At 40.1% G+C, this 15,897-nt stretch overlaps 1 protein-coding gene across 3 annotated transcripts in view; it reads left to right on the forward strand.

Moving 5' to 3' along the window:
• Positions 1–15,897, forward strand: part of LOC128653829 (aldehyde dehydrogenase family 3 member A2) — a 149,776-nt gene that overhangs the window by 16,880 nt on the left and 116,999 nt on the right. The window lies entirely within an intron of this gene.

Raw genomic sequence — 15,897 nt, forward strand, 5'->3', positions numbered from 1 at the left:
AAAAACAAAGGTAAGTTTTTTTTTTTTTTTTTTTTTTTTTTTTTTTTTTTTTTTTTTTTAATCAAAACGGCTGCCTTCTAAACTTTGATGAATGAAAGTGCCCCTTTTTTTAATAGTATTTTTTAAAAAAAAACGTGCTTTCATTCATCAAAATTTACCTTCACTTTAATTGCATTTATGCAGCTATATAAAAAGCATCCTTCAGTTTTTGCATCACTACTAGGCTATTTCATACAGGATTTCAAGCTGAAGCTGCTTTTAGATGGTTGCAATTTGTACCCTGAAACATAAATATCATTGTTTTTTTCTGTGAACGTCCATTCAGGCCATGTGATTTTAAGCATATTATGCAGTTTGAGATATCTATCTGTGACGTGCAGTGAGGTCAGAGGCTGGTGAGGCACTAGATATCATACCCCAGAGAAACACATGTACAGAGGGTCGCAAGTACCCCCAACAGGGCAGGTTTAAATGATAGCTAAACCACTGCACAGGTGACATAATCAGGTGATGGGTGAGAGCAAGTTAGTAACCACTGAGTTACTGATCAGCTGATTACTTCGCCTGTGCACTGATTCAGCTATATTGAAAACCTGGCCTGTTGGGGGTACTTGAGGACCATTGTTGAGAAACACTGCACTAAAGCACCAGCTCATGAGAAATGCATTGATTACCTGGAGAATTAAGCACACATACTCTGCTCACTGACACCCACACACACTCACACAATTCTGTGGCACAGTGCCAGTTACTAAGCAATTAGAATGATACACAATCTCTTCTCTACTCACTGCCGTATTGTAAAAATAGAAATAATTTACCATACAAGTTTTACACAAAGGACAAGTTATCAATACTGCCAACACAGCTACTGCTGCAATATGGTGTTCAAGAAACGCACGTGCACATCCCACTAAGGTATGCTCTTCAACAAAGGACACCAAAGGATAGCAAAAGAATGAAGTACATAATAATAAAATTAAAATAGAAAGTTTATTTACTTATTTTTTGTGTGCAATTTCTATCTGAATGATGGAAATGTAATTATGACTTTCATGTTCCTTTCAAAAACTAATTTGATTTGCTGACATGGGGCCAGTAACAGTTGATGCTAATTCTCAAAATATAAATAACTCAAAGTCTATTAAAATAGCATGCTCTACCTCAATCATGAAAGTTTAATTTTAAATGTCTCCCTTTGACTATGTGTTTAACTAGTTACTTTACAGTGGCATTATTTCTAAAAACATTTAACTGCAATAATTACATATATTTTTTAAATGACGCATTATCTCCTTCTTTATTAATATACACTTGTATAAAAGCAGCACATATTAACCCCTTAAGGACAAGGCCATTTTTCAATTTCTTTCCCTTAAGGACCAGGGCTATTTTTACATTTCTGCGGTGTTTGTGTTTAGCTGTAATTTTCCTCTTACTCATTTACTGTACCCACACATTTATATACCGTTTTTCTCGCCATTAAATGGACTTTATAAAGATACCATTATTTTCATCATATCTTATCATTTTGAAAATTAGCACTAGTTACATTGGGACACTGATATCTTTCAGGAATCCCTGAATATCCCTTGACGTGTGTGTGTGTGTGTGTGTATAATTTCTCTTGCAAGGTGTATCCAGTCCACGGATTCATCCTTACTTGTGGGATATTCTCATTCCCTATAGGAAGTGGCAAAGAGAGCACATAGCAGAGCTGTCCATATAGCTCCCCCTCTAGCTCCACCCCCCAGTCATTCTCTTTGCCGGCTCTAGCAGTAGGGTCTCTCCACGGGAGGGTAAAGTGAATGTGGATACCTAGTACCGCTAGTGCATTGGCACCTATTACATTGCAACAACTAGCGACAGTCATGGATAATTCCCTTGCGGCCTTTCTATCCAAACTGCCAGTTTTCCCTACAAAGCGAGATAGCTTTCTAAGGAAAAGCTTTGCTCTATGTGTTCAGAAGCCATGGTGGAACCCCCTCTCAAAATGTGTCCCAAGTGCACTAATGTGTCTATAAACTTTAAAGATCATATTGTGTCACTTAAAAATATAACCCTAGATGATTCTTTGACTGAAGGTAATGAGGATAGTCTGCCTTCCTCTCCCCATGTGTCATCACCAGTTACGCCCGCTCAAGCGATACCTAGTGCCTTTAGTGCATTGGCACCTATTACATTACATTGCAACAACTAGCGACAGTCATGGATAATTCCCTTGTGGCCTTTTTATCCAAACTGCCAGTTTTCCCTAAAAACGCTATAGCTCTGTTTTAAGAACAGATGAAGAGCAGTCGGAAGCTTTGGGAGGTTTATCTGACGTACCATCACAACACTCTGAAGTAGGAGCGAGGGATGTGATGTCTGAGGGAGAAATTTCTGACTCAGGAAAGGTTTCTCAACGGGCAGAATCAGATTCACTAGCGTTTAAATTTAAGTTGGAACACCTCCGTGTATTGCTTAGGGAGGTTTTATCTTCTCTGGATGATTGTGACCCTATGGTCCCAGAGAAATTGTGTAAGATGGACAAATACCTAGAAGTCCCTGTATACACTGATGCGTTTCCGATCCCTAAGGGGGTGGCGGATATTGTTGCTAGGGAGTGGGAGAGACCAGGTGTCCCTTTTGTTCCCCCCTATCTTTAAGAAAATGTTCCCCATAATTGACCCCAGGCGGGACTCGTGGCAGACGGTCCCTAAGGTAGAGGGGGCAGTTTCGACACTGGCCAAGCGCACAACCATTCCAATCGAAGACAGTTGTGCTTTCAAAGATCCTATGGATAAAAAGTTAGGTTTACTAAAGAAAATATTTGTTCAACAAGGTTTCCTTCTCCAACCTATTGCCTGCATTGTTCCTGTAACTACTGCAGCGGCTTTTTGGTTTGAGGCGCTGGAGGAGTCGCTCCAGAGGGAGACCTCATATGACGAAGTCATGGATAGAATTAATGCACTAAAACTGGCTAATTCTTTTATCACAGATGCCGCTTTGCAATTAGCTAAGTTAGCGGCAAAAAATTCTGGTTTCGCCATTATGGCGCGCAGAGCGCTTTGGCTCAAGTCATGGTCAGCCGATGTGTCGTCCAAATCAAAATTACTAAATATTCCTTTCAAGGGAAAGACCCTTTTCGGGCCCGAGTTGAAAGAGATTATTTCAGATATCACCGGGGGAAAGAGCCATGCTCTCCCGCAGGATAGGCTCTTTAAGGCTAAAAACAAAGCTAATTTTCGCTCCTTTCGCAACTTCAGGAGCGGTCCTGCTTCAAACTCTACAGCTGCAAAACAAGAGGGTAACGCTTCACAGCCCAAGGCAACCTGGAAGCCTTTGCAGAGCTGGAACAAGGGTAAACAGGCCAAGAAGCCTGCAGCTGCTACTAAGACAGCATGAAGGGGTAGCCCCCGATCCGGGACCGGATCTGGTAGGGGGCAGACTATCTCTCTTCGCTCAGGCTTGGGCAAGAGATGTTCACGATCCCTGGGCATTAGAGATTGTTACTCAGGGATATCTTCTAGAATTCAAGGACTCCCCTCCAAGGGGAAGGTTCCACATTTCTCGTCTGTCTGCAGACCAGACAAAGAAAGAGGCGTTCTTACGCTGTGTAGAAGATCTACTCACGATGGGAGTGATATATCCAGTTCCAATTGCAGAACAAGGACTGGGCTTTTACTCAAACCTGTTTGTGGTTCCCAAAAAGGAAGGAACTTTCAGACCAATCCTGGATCTAAAAAATCTAAACAAATTCCTCAGAGTTCCATCATTCAAGATGGAGACCATTCAAACAATCTTACCTATGATCCAGGAAGGTCAATATATGATTACCGTGGATCTAAAGGATGCGTACCTACATATTCCTATCCACAAAGATCACCAGTTCCTAAGGTTCGCTTTTCTGGACAAGCATTACCAGTTCGTGGCCCTTCCTTTTGGTTTGGCCACTGCATCCAGAATTTTCACAAAGGTGCTAGGGTCCCTTCTGGCGGTACTAAGACCGCGGGGCATTGCAGTAGCACCTTATCTGGACGACATCTTAATACAGGTGTCGTCTTTTCCCAGAGCCAAGGCTCACACGGAGATTGTACTGGCCTTTCTAAGGTCTCACGGGTGGAAGGTGAACATCAAAAAGCCTCAACGCGTTTCGCCAGTTGCACACACCGGCTTTCTCAAGAGGGAAAGCCGGTGTGTGCAACTGGCGAAACGCGTTGAGGCTTTTTGATCCTGTTGGGCTCCCGTAGGTGAAGGACAGTGACGTCAGGTGGAGATCCGTCAGCGTTTCCAGTTGCAGTTGCCGAAAGCCCAGGCGGTTTGAATAGACGCCGGAAGTAACAGTTTGCTGCAAGACGCTGCCCTTCAACCAGGAGTGCCCAAAGTGCTATTCGGAACTTTTTAAAGAAATTTTATTGAGGGCTCGTGATTTTCTTACTTCTTGTAAGTGTGTTTTTATATGTGCGTGGTTTTTGGATTGCAATAAATACTACCTTGAGTCGAGTTGCGCTGTCCCTTTGTGTTTCTACAGCTTCATCTTGGTTTATCCGTGAGAGAGGAATTCACGGATCGGTGTGCAGCAGCATTTCGTCTGGGAGGCTCGTTCTTGTGTCCTATTGCGGAAAGTTTTTATCTATTCCAAGGAGTATGTTGGTTACCATTTAGCGCTGTTCTTTACCCTGTATTTTTAATTTTAGCTTTAATGTAGAGATCAGCCTCCCACCTGACACATCACACCCCTGATCCCTCCCAAACAGCTCTCTTACCTCCCCACCCCACAATTGTCCCGCCATCTTAAGTACATATGCTTCTGTGTAGGATCCCCCCTTAGCCCTCAACCTCCCTGATCCCCCCAAACAGCTCTCTAACCCTCCCTTTCTACCTTATTGGTAGCCATCTTGGGTACTGGCAGCTGTCTGCCAGTACCCAGTTTACAAAAAACCCCCCCTGCTTTTTCATATATATGTATTTTTTTTTTCTGTAGTGTAGCTTCCCCCCAGCCAAAGAGCAACCCCCCACCCCCTCCCAGATCCCTTAGATGTATTTTAAAAATGACTTTGTACCCCACTCTATCTAACTTATTTTTTTTTTTATATTTCTGTAGTGTAGCCGTTCCCACCCGCTTCCACCCCGTGCCTGCCCCCGCCCTCCCGTAAACGTGCGCGCGCCTCCGATCCCGCCCCCCTCCACGTCATAGCTAGCATCGATGGCCGCCCACCCGCCTCCTGCTGCAGCTCCCACCCACCAACGATACCGGCCATCGATGTCCGGTGCAGAGAGGGCCACAGAGTGGCTCTCTCTGCATTGGATGGCCAAGGGGTGTTATTGCAGGATGCCTCAATGTCGAGGCATCACTGCAATAACCGGAAAGCGTCTGGAAGCGAGCAGGATCGCTTCCAGCCGCTTTAAACCCCTAATGTTGTACAGGGTACGTCGCTGGTCTTTTAAGACCAGGTTGTGTGCGACGTACCCTGTACGACATGCGTCGTTAAGGGGTTAAAAACACAATGCAACAGCTTTCAATTGATTTGTGAATTACAAGTTAACAGCAGTCTTTAATTAAATGGAGACACAGAGAAAAATAAAAATAGATACTGCATCCTCTGACTGAACAGACATAACATATATGGAGTTTGTACCTAATTAAATCAAATAACCATGAAAAGGAGGCTTACCAATATTCAATGTCAAAAACTTTAATTTAAATAATGTGGAGACTGCACACTTAATTTAAAACTCTGGGTTTTAAATTATGGATTGAAATTTGAATTGACCTTTTGACTTCCTGTCAGTGTTGGGTTATGCTCACTTACTGTCCCCCTGTTAATGAGCTGTATCTGAACACAATTTGTGAATCGCAAGAGATGTAGAATACTACTTTACTCTTCTGCTTGGTATCATCTGTTCTTAGGTTACCTCGGCTTCCAGTTGTGTCACATGACCCTGCTCACTGCATCCTCCTCCTGATTAATTTATATATCCTTCACTTGCTAGGAGGCATCAAGAGGGGTGCCTCCTATTTTGTCCCAATTTTTGCTGCTAATATATTGGCAGAACACAGGTGGCGCTGCAGTACAGCTTTTCATTTGACCCATGTACTGCAATGGAGAGAAGCGTTCCTGTACCTGCCTCTCCATAGCATTACATGGGGGAAAATATTTTTTTTTTACTTTTTTTGTTTTAATTAAATTTAATTAAGCTTTGGCCACATATGCCTCTTATGAGTGCACATCCCTGATATATGTATATTTAGTTTTCAGAAATGGCAAAAATCCTCCACCCAGAATGTGGAATAGATTCAAGTCATATTTTCAGTCTTAAAATCAAACCCCTTATGGTTCCAAATTTAGGGGAAGATTTATTTGATTCCATAATTAGAGGAAGATTTATTAAGCTGCATTCAGTGCTTCTTTTGCCTCTCTGCTACCTTAGAGGTGGTGAGATAAATAGCCCCGAAACTCACTTGTTTGGGCTGATTGACATGCCCTGGTCTTGCACAATTGGTTTTGTGAACGCAGGGGGTGTGGGATTGCACAAGAGAGTTCTTGTACAATGTTTAAAGGACCATTCAATGCAGTAGAAGTGCATAATAAAAAAGACAATGGTTTAACACCTACTCTGAATTTCAAATAAGCATTAGATTTTTTTTTTTATGAGAAATTTTATTTGTTTCTCTGATTTTCCAGCCCCCTGTATCATGTGACAGACATCAGCCAATCACAGACTAGTATACGTATACCCTGTGAGCTTGTGCACATGCTCAGTAGGATCTTGTTCCACAGAAAGTGTGACTATAAAAAGACTTTGCAAAATTTGATAATGGAAGTAAATTGTAAGGTGCATTAAAACTGCAGGCTCTATCTAAATCATAAAAGTTTTTGACTTGAGTGTCCCTTTAAAGGGAAATTAAACACTTTGAGATGGTAATATAAAAGGATACATTTTATATATATATATATATATATATATATATATATATATATATATATATATATATACACACTCTGCAATGTACTTTCATTATTTATTTGGTCCCCTTTTCCTGTAATTCCATTATGATATTGTGAGCTTTTCAGTTCCTGTTAGAAATGTAAGTGCAGAACACTGTTATATTCCACACAGCCATTGGCTGCACACTCTAGTGACTAGTGATGCACCGAAATGGAAATTCTGGACCGAATCCGAAAATCCGGGATGCACTTGGCCGAAAACCGAAACTGACACCGAAAATGTATTTTTTCAAATTATTTTCAAATTATTTTTTTAGGTTTTTTTTTTTTTGCATAATTAGAGCCAATAAAAAAAAGCCCACACTTTTATTGAAAGTAACACACTAAAATTGGACAAAAATATCTTAAAACAATAATATGCTACACAATAATATTACCAAGAAAAAAAAAAAACAGGCAAAAAATGCCATTTTCGTCAAAAATGTTTCTGTGACCAAAATTTTGGTGCATCCCTACTTAAAACAATTATAAATATCAATATACTGTATTATTCTTCATTTAGTTCTCTGTAAAAGAATAATATTTAAGTTTTTTTTTTACCAATTATCCAAATAAAGTATAGTCCTAGAAAACTCATTATATGCAGAACAGTATGTCAAGTAATAAACTTAAACAGCAGCTCTAGGCTAGCATCAAATTTGAAACATGCTACACAATAATTTTACCGAAAATAACAAGCAAAAAAAACGAAAACCGAAATAGCCAAAAATGCCAATTTCGGCCGAAACTTTCTGCGGCCGAAATTTCGGTGCATCCCTACTAGTGACCTATTTTATAACTGCTCCTAATTGGCCATAGCAGTGAAGTTAACTGAGAAAAATAGGAATGAGAATTGGCGCTAACTATAATCCTAAATGCCTAGTTAGAAAACTACTCCTCCTCAGTAGTTTGATATGAAGTGAGATGTATGTTAAAATGTAGAAAACTGGCGCTAATAAAATAGCTAGGATTAAACTACCATAAATATAATTGCATATCTCGTTAAGAATATCTTAAATGATTGATTGTGTCTCAAAAACTCGTGTGGATAACAAAAATAGTGAGATTCCACGTATACTATGTGTGTGTGTATTTCTATTTGTAAGTGGTGTCTAGTGAATAACTAGCAGTGTAAAGAAATAAAGATGTGTATTAAATCTCTATGAAAATGGATAACAAAGTTGCAATATGTGTAATAGTGATAGGTGTGGATTTCTTTAAATCTCTTAACAGTGATAAGTAATGGTTAAAGTGGCTGTGTGGGAATTTATATAAATTCTTGTAAAAACTTTATAAAGAGGTGAATGGCAGCATTAACAAGGGATAATAATAAAGATTAATCCTATTACCAATATGTGAAAACTCTATACAGTGGTAAATAGCAGCGTAACGAGAAACAAATGGTATAATATAGGTAGCAGTGAAGTTACCTAAGTTACAACATGGCAGCTCCCATTGTATTATAGACACTAAAACGTTACACTTATTTTGTCAATAATTAAACAACTAATACAACTTTAAAAATACATCTATAGCTTTATCTAAATTAAACATTAATCAGTTGTCATAGCAGCTGCAAATTTGTCCTAGTGTAAATAAATTAGCTGTTTCCAAAAGTAAGTGTTCATTCCGACCCCCCCCCCCCTTGATATTATATGCAGATTGTACTTTTGAATGGTGTCTTCTGGTATGTCAACATTCAATGATTAAAAAAAATATCTTATAGATATTGTACATAGATCAAGGTGAAATCCCTGTGTGATAAGAGACGTTGGGGATCAGTATTTTGTGAGTACTGCAATATTTTGCACAAGTTACACAGTATTATCTTTTTTTTAACCTAAGGTCATTTCTCTGTACTTCGTACATTCAGACATGTAAAACTTGTTTTTTTCTCTCTGTTGATAGATATCCACAGAGAGTATACTGATAGATGTTCACAGATAATATTTTTAACAGATCAGCATATAATGCGCATTTACCAGTCATCTCACATTTTTTCCCTCATAATTGATTTTCAATTTGAATGTTGATAGGAATCAGATTATAGCTGCAGTAGCGCAGGTATCTATCTGTATGCAATAATAAATCACAAAACCCCTATTAACACCGTATGTGTTTTGTAAATCATATACACTTATGCTAATTTACACTGTAACAACCTATGGTCCATTGTGTGTGTGTGTGTGTGTATATATATATATATATATATATATATATATATATATATATATATATATATATATATATATATATATATATATATATATATATATATATATATGTTAAATTCTAAATGTCATGCAATTCAGTTTGTCTGCACAACTGTGAAGTTGTCCTAAATTATGGCAATTACCTAATTAATAGCCCCAAATCATATTTCCCATTCTTACTACATTCTCTTATGCATATTCTGCAAGGTGAGAGCCAGCTACTGTGCTGTTTATTTCAGTGTGTTATTTCACTAAATGTAAGTGTTATTTTTAAGCGTCCTTCTTCATGACTTTGCTTACCAGGAGAAGATAGGTCCAAAAGTAGCCTTATAGTATAATTGAAAGATACATAAGTTGTCCTTTTTTTGATGAGTTTTTTTTTGTACTAAGGGTCCCAATAGCAGGCTCCTAGTTGGGTGAAATGTAATGGTCCCAATAGGTCTCTGGTAAATGTGTAAAAATAAGAAAGAACTTCATATGCACAAATGCTTCTTTTGGTATCCTTTGTTGAAAAAGCATACTTAAGTAGGCTCAGAAGCAATAATGCACTACTGGCAGCTAACTGCTGATTGATAAATAAATAGAGAGAAGAGCTCAACCTGGGAACGAACAATAGCATAATAGCTTGTTCTATGGCTAGTTACCACCCAAGAAGCAGCCTCTTTTTGCTCAACATGTGCCTTTCACAGAGAAGAACTTTCCTGAAGCATATCAGTCTGATCCTGACTTCACACTACAGTCCAGCCCCGAAATACCAGGCAATCCCTCTCTGAACGAGAGAAACGGCAAAACCCCAGACGTACGTCTCGGCCTATTGTGGGCCTCGTCAGTGAGGTGCAGCCATATCCCTCTGTCTAGGCACACAATAGGCTGAAACTTACGTGTGGGGTTTTGCTTTTTCTCTCGTTCAGAGAGGGACTGCCTGGTATTTCGGGGCTGGACTGAACTGTTAAGCCAGGATCAGACTGATATGCTTCAGGAAAGCTCTTCTCTGGGAAAGGCACATGTTGCGCATAAAGAGGCTGCTTCTTGGGTGGTAACTAGCCAAAGAACAAGCTATTGTTCATTCCCAGGTTGAGCGCTTCTATCTTTTTATTTAACTGCTGATTGATATCTGCACACATATATCTGTCATTGGCTCAACCAATGTATTTATCTAGCTCCCAGTAGTGCATTGATGCACCCTCAACAAAGGATACCAAGAGAATGAAGCACATTTGATAATATAAGTAAAATGAATATTTCTTTTAAAGTGTATGTTCTATCTGAGCCAATATAAAAAACAAAATGGTTTTATGTACTTTTTTATTTAATTGTGCTTAATACCGTTCTCACTATTAAAAATATGATGTATGGAATGACATTTTCTTTGCCATTTGTATTTCTTATAACCTCATTAAAAAAAGACAGTGCCAAAGATTTTTGGCTACAAGTGAATGCTTGAGGTCTGCTCTGGAGCTGTAATATGTTGCAGACTTTAGCTATGGGTTTAAAGAGATGCAAAATTCATATTTTCTCTTGTAAAGGTGTATCCAGTCCACGGGTTCATCCATTACTTGTGGGATATTCTCCTTCCCAACAGGAAGCTGCAAGAGGACACCCACAGCAGATCTGTCTATATAGCTCCTCCCCTAACTGCCACCCCCAGTCATTCTCTTGCAGCTCTCGACAAGAAAATAAGTTTCAAGAGAGATGTGGTGACTTAGTGTAGTTTTTACCTTCAATCAAAAGTTTGTTATTTTTAAACGGTACCGGCGTTGTACTGTTTTTGCTCTCAGGCAGAAATTGGAAGAAGACTTCTGCCTGGAGGTTTGATGATCTTAGCGGTTTGTAACTAAGGTCCATTGCTGTTCTCACACATAACTGAAGAGTATGGAAAGAAAACTGCAGTTGGGGGGACGGTCTGCAGATTGCCTGCTTTGAGGTATGTTCAGTATATTTTTTTCTAGAGAGAGAAGGTCTAGAAAATGCTGACAGTGCCTGGTATATTTAAGGTAAGCCTTATACAGTGATTTAACAACTGGGATCCTGCTTGCAAAAAGGGATAATATTCATGTTAATACCTATATTACTTAGTGTAAAAACGTTTGCATGATTTATAAATAAAAACGTTTTTTCTCTGAGAGTGATAAATCTTTATTTGGGGCCTAGTTTCCACATGGCTTGTTAGATTACTCCTAGGAGTACTTTTTTAATTTAAAAGCAACTAAGATTTCAGACAAACATCGTCCTTGTTTGTTGTCTATTCTGGTAAGAGGAGAGGTCAGAAAGCGACTGCTACCTCTCTTTCCTTCTGGCTGAAAAGCATCATCCGATTGGCATATGAGACTGCTGGACAGCAGCCTCCTGAACGAATGACAGCTCATTCCACTAGAGCTGTGGCTTCCACATGGGCTTTCAAGAATGAAGCTTCTATTGAACAGATTTGTAAGGCAGCGACTTGGTCTTCACTGCATACATTTGCCAAATTTTACAAATTCGATACTTTTGCTTCTTCGGAGGCTATTTTTGGGAGAAAGGTTTTGCAAGCAGTGGTGCCTTCCGTTTAGGTTACCTGACTTGTTCCCTCCCTTCATCCATGTCCTAAAGCTTTGGTATTGGTTCCCACAAGTAAGGATGAAGCCGTGGACCGGATACACCAATGTAGGAGAAAACAGAATTTATGTTTACCTGATAAATTTCTTTCTCCTACGGTGTATCCAGTCCACGGCCCGCCCTGGCATTTGGTCAGGTTTAAATTTTTATTTTTGTACACTACAGTCACCACTGCACCCTATGGTTCTCCTTTTTCTCCTAACCGTCGGTCGAATGACTGGGGGGCGGAGCCAGAGGGGGAGCTATATGGACAGTTCTGCTGTGTGCTCTCTTTGCCACTTCCTGTAGGGAATGAGAATATCTCACAAGTAAGGATGAAGCCGTGGACCGGATACACCGTAGGAGAAAGAAATTTATCAGGTAAATATAAATTCTGTTTTCTCGTCCATCAGTGGCTCAGTGTTTGGAGGTAATCGGATTAATGGTAGCGGCAATGTACATAGTTCCGTTTGCCCGTCTACATCTCAGACCACTGCAACTTTGCATGCTCAATCAGTGGAATGGGGATTTCACAGATTTGTCCCCTCTACTAAATCTGGATCAAGAGACCAGGGATTCTCTTCTCTGGTGGCTATCTCGGGTCCATCTGTCCAAGGGAATGAGTTTCCCGCAGGCCAGAATGGACTATAGTAACGACAGATGCCAGCCTTCTGGGCTGGGGTGCAGTCTGGAACTCCCTGAAGGCTCAGGGTTCGTGGACTCAAGAGGAGGCCCTCCTTCCGATTAAACATTCTGGAACTAAGAGCGATAGTCAATGCTCTTCAAGCTTGGCCTCAGCTAGCTGCGGTCAGGTTCATCAGATTTCAGTCAGACAACATCACGACTGTAGCCTATATCAACCATCAGGGGGGAACAAGGAGCCCCCTGGCAATGTTGGAGGTTTCAAAGATAATTCTATTGGCAGAGGTTCACTCTTTCCATCTCTCAGCTATCTATATCCCAGGAGTAGAGAACTGGGAGGCGGATTTTCTAAGTCAGCAGACTTTTCATCTGGGGGAGTAGGAGCTCCATCCGAAGGTATTTGCCCAGTTGATCCAACTTTGGGGCAAACCAGAACTGGATCTCATGGCGTCTCGTCAGAACGCCAAGGTTCCTTGTTACGGGTCCAGGTCCAGGGATCCCAAGGCAGCGCTGATAGATGCTCTAGCAGCCCCCTGGTCCTTCAGCCTGGCTTATGTGTTTCCACCGTTTCCTCTGCTCCCTCGTCTGATTGCCAAGATCAAGCAGGAGAGAGCTTCAGTGATCTTGATAGCCCCTGCGTGGCCACGCAGGACATGGTATGCAGATCTGGTGGACATGTCATCCTTTCCACCATGGACTCTGCCACTAAGGCAGGACCTTCTACTTCAAGGTCCCTTCAAACATCCAAATCTAATTTCTCTACGTCTGACTGCTTGGAGATTGAACGCTTGATTCTATCAAAGCGTGGTTTTTCCGAATCGGTCATTGATACCTTTATTCAGGCTCGAAAGCCTGTAACCAGGAAAATCTATCATAAGATATGGTGTAAATATCCTCATTGGTGTGAATCCAAGGGTTACTCATGGAGTAAGTTCAGGATTCCTAGGATATTATCTTTTCTCCAAGAAGGATTGGAGAAGGGTTTGTCAGCTAGTTCCTTAAAAGGACAGATTTCTGCTCTGTCTATTCTTTTGCACAAACGTCTGGTTGAGGTTCCAGACGCTCAGGCGTTTTGTCAGGCTTTAGTTAGGATCAAGCCTGTGTTTAAACCTGTTGCTCCGCCATGGAGTTTAAATTTAGTTCTTAAAGTTCTTCAAGGGGTTCCGTTTGATCCTTTGCATTCCATAGATATTAGCTTTTATCTTGGAAAGTTCTGTTTTTAGTAGCTATCTCCTCGGCTCGAAGAGTTTCAGAGTTATCTGCTTTACAATGTGATTCCCCTTATCTGATTTTCCATGCAGATAAGGTCGTGTTACGTACCAAACCTTGGTTTCTTCCTAAGGTGGTATCTAATAAGAATATCAATCAGGAGATTGTTGTTCCTTCACTATGTCCTAATCCTCCTTCAGAGAAGGAACGTCTATTACACAATCTTGATGTGGTTCGTGCTTTAAAGTTTTATTTACAAGCTACGAAGGATTTTCGTCAAGCATCTGCTTTGTTTCTTGTCTACTCTGGACAGAGGAGAGGCCAAAAGGCTTCAGCAACTTCTCTTTCTTTTTGGCTAAGAAGTATAATACGCTTAGCTTATGAGACTGCTGGCCAGCAGCCTCCTGAAAGAATTACAGCTCATTCCACTAGAGCAGTAGCTTCCACATCGGCTTTTAAACATGAGGCCTCTGTTGAACAGATTTGTAAGGCAGCGACTTGGTCTTCGCTTCATACCTTTTCTAAATTCTATAAATTTGATACTTTTGCTTCTTCTGAGGCTATTTTTGGGAGAAAGGTCTTACAGGCAGTGGTGCCTTCCGTTTAAGTTCCTGCCTTGTCCCTCCCTTCATCCGTGTCCTAAAGGTTTGGTATTGGTATCCCACAAGTAATGGATGAACCCGTGGACTGGATACACCTTTACAAGAGAAAACAAAATTTATGCTTACCTGATAAATTTATTTCTCTTGTGGTGTATCCAGTCCACGGCCCGCCCTGTCATTTTAAGGCAGGTGTTTTTTATTTTTAAACTACAGTCACCACTGCACCCTATAGTTTCTCCTTTTTTTCTTGCTTGTCTTCGGTCGAATGACTGGGGGTGGCAGTTAGGGGAGGAGCTATATAGACAGCTCTGCTGTGGGTGTCCTCTTGCAGCTTCCTGTTGGGAAGGAGAATATCCCACAAGTAATGGATGAACCCGTGGACTGGATACACCACAAGAGAAATAAATTTATCAGGCATGCATAAATTTTGTTTTTTTAGGATTAAGATAAAGTATCCAATTTTAAGAAGCATTCCATTTTAAAGTGGTGGTAAATCCAAGCATTTAACAAACACTAGGATTTACTAAAAAATCAAGTGGAGGTTCAGTGATTGTATATGTAAAAAAGAGTGCTAAACTCACCCTTTCTGTGCTGTTGCACAGAGCTAAACTCAGCGGCTCCGGCCGCCCACGGCACATCAATCTTCTACCAATGAGGTGCCGCTTGCACCTCTAAACCAATAGCCGTGCATACAGAAACCTGTCAGTTGACACGCACGGCTATTGCTTCAGTGGTGCAAACGTTACCTCTTTGTAGGAGATCGATGTGCCGTTGAAGGAGATCGATGTGCCGTGAGCGGCCAAAGCCCCCGAGTTTAGCGCTGTGCAACGGTACCGAAAGGGTGAGTTTAGCACCCTTTTTTACATGTTTGATCACTTAAAGTCCACTTGATTTTTAGTGATGGTAAATCCTAGGGTTTGTTATACGCTTAGATTTACCACCACTTTAATTCTATTATCAAATGTACATCAGTCTTTTGGTATCTTTTGTTGAAGAGTAATATTTAGACCAGCAATACACAACTTAATAAAGTTAAAGGGACATGAAATCCAAAATGTTTCTTTCATGATTCAGATAGATAGAACATGGAATTTTAAACAACTTTCTAATTTACTTCTATTATAACATTTTCTTTGCTCTCTTGGTATCTATTGTTGAAAAGCAGGGAAATAAGCTCAGAAGCGTGCATTTGTCTGGAACACTATAGGGAAGCATTTTTGCAAGGATTTTCAAGAGCACTATGTGGTTGCACATTTTTACCTAGGTATCTCTTCAACATGGGCACAAAGCAAATTTAATTAAATAATTAAATTGGAAACATTTTTTTAAAAATGTATGCTCTGTCTGAATCTCAAAAGAAACCGTTTTGGGTTTCATATCCCTTTTAATGGCACAATACAATTAAAAGGGGTAACAAACACATTCACATTTTAAAATAATGTTTTAGTTAAATTAAAACGGCTTTGTCTTGATCTTCTGATAACAGCTATTTAAATAGACACTGTGCAAGTCTTATAAACCACATTTAGCAATTACTTCATTGTTCAAAAACTGTTAATTCAATGGATAGTCTCGATGAAGTCTTATCAATTTCCCAATCTCTGGTTTCATAAACATTTAGCAGGAGTCAGATATATGGAGTAGATTTCTTTGCTTGGAGCATAGCTGTACTACTGCACCAATAAA

Source organism: Bombina bombina, chromosome 3 (genome assembly GCF_027579735.1).
Source record: "Bombina bombina isolate aBomBom1 chromosome 3, aBomBom1.pri, whole genome shotgun sequence".
Taxonomy (NCBI): Eukaryota; Metazoa; Chordata; class Amphibia; order Anura; family Bombinatoridae; genus Bombina; species Bombina bombina.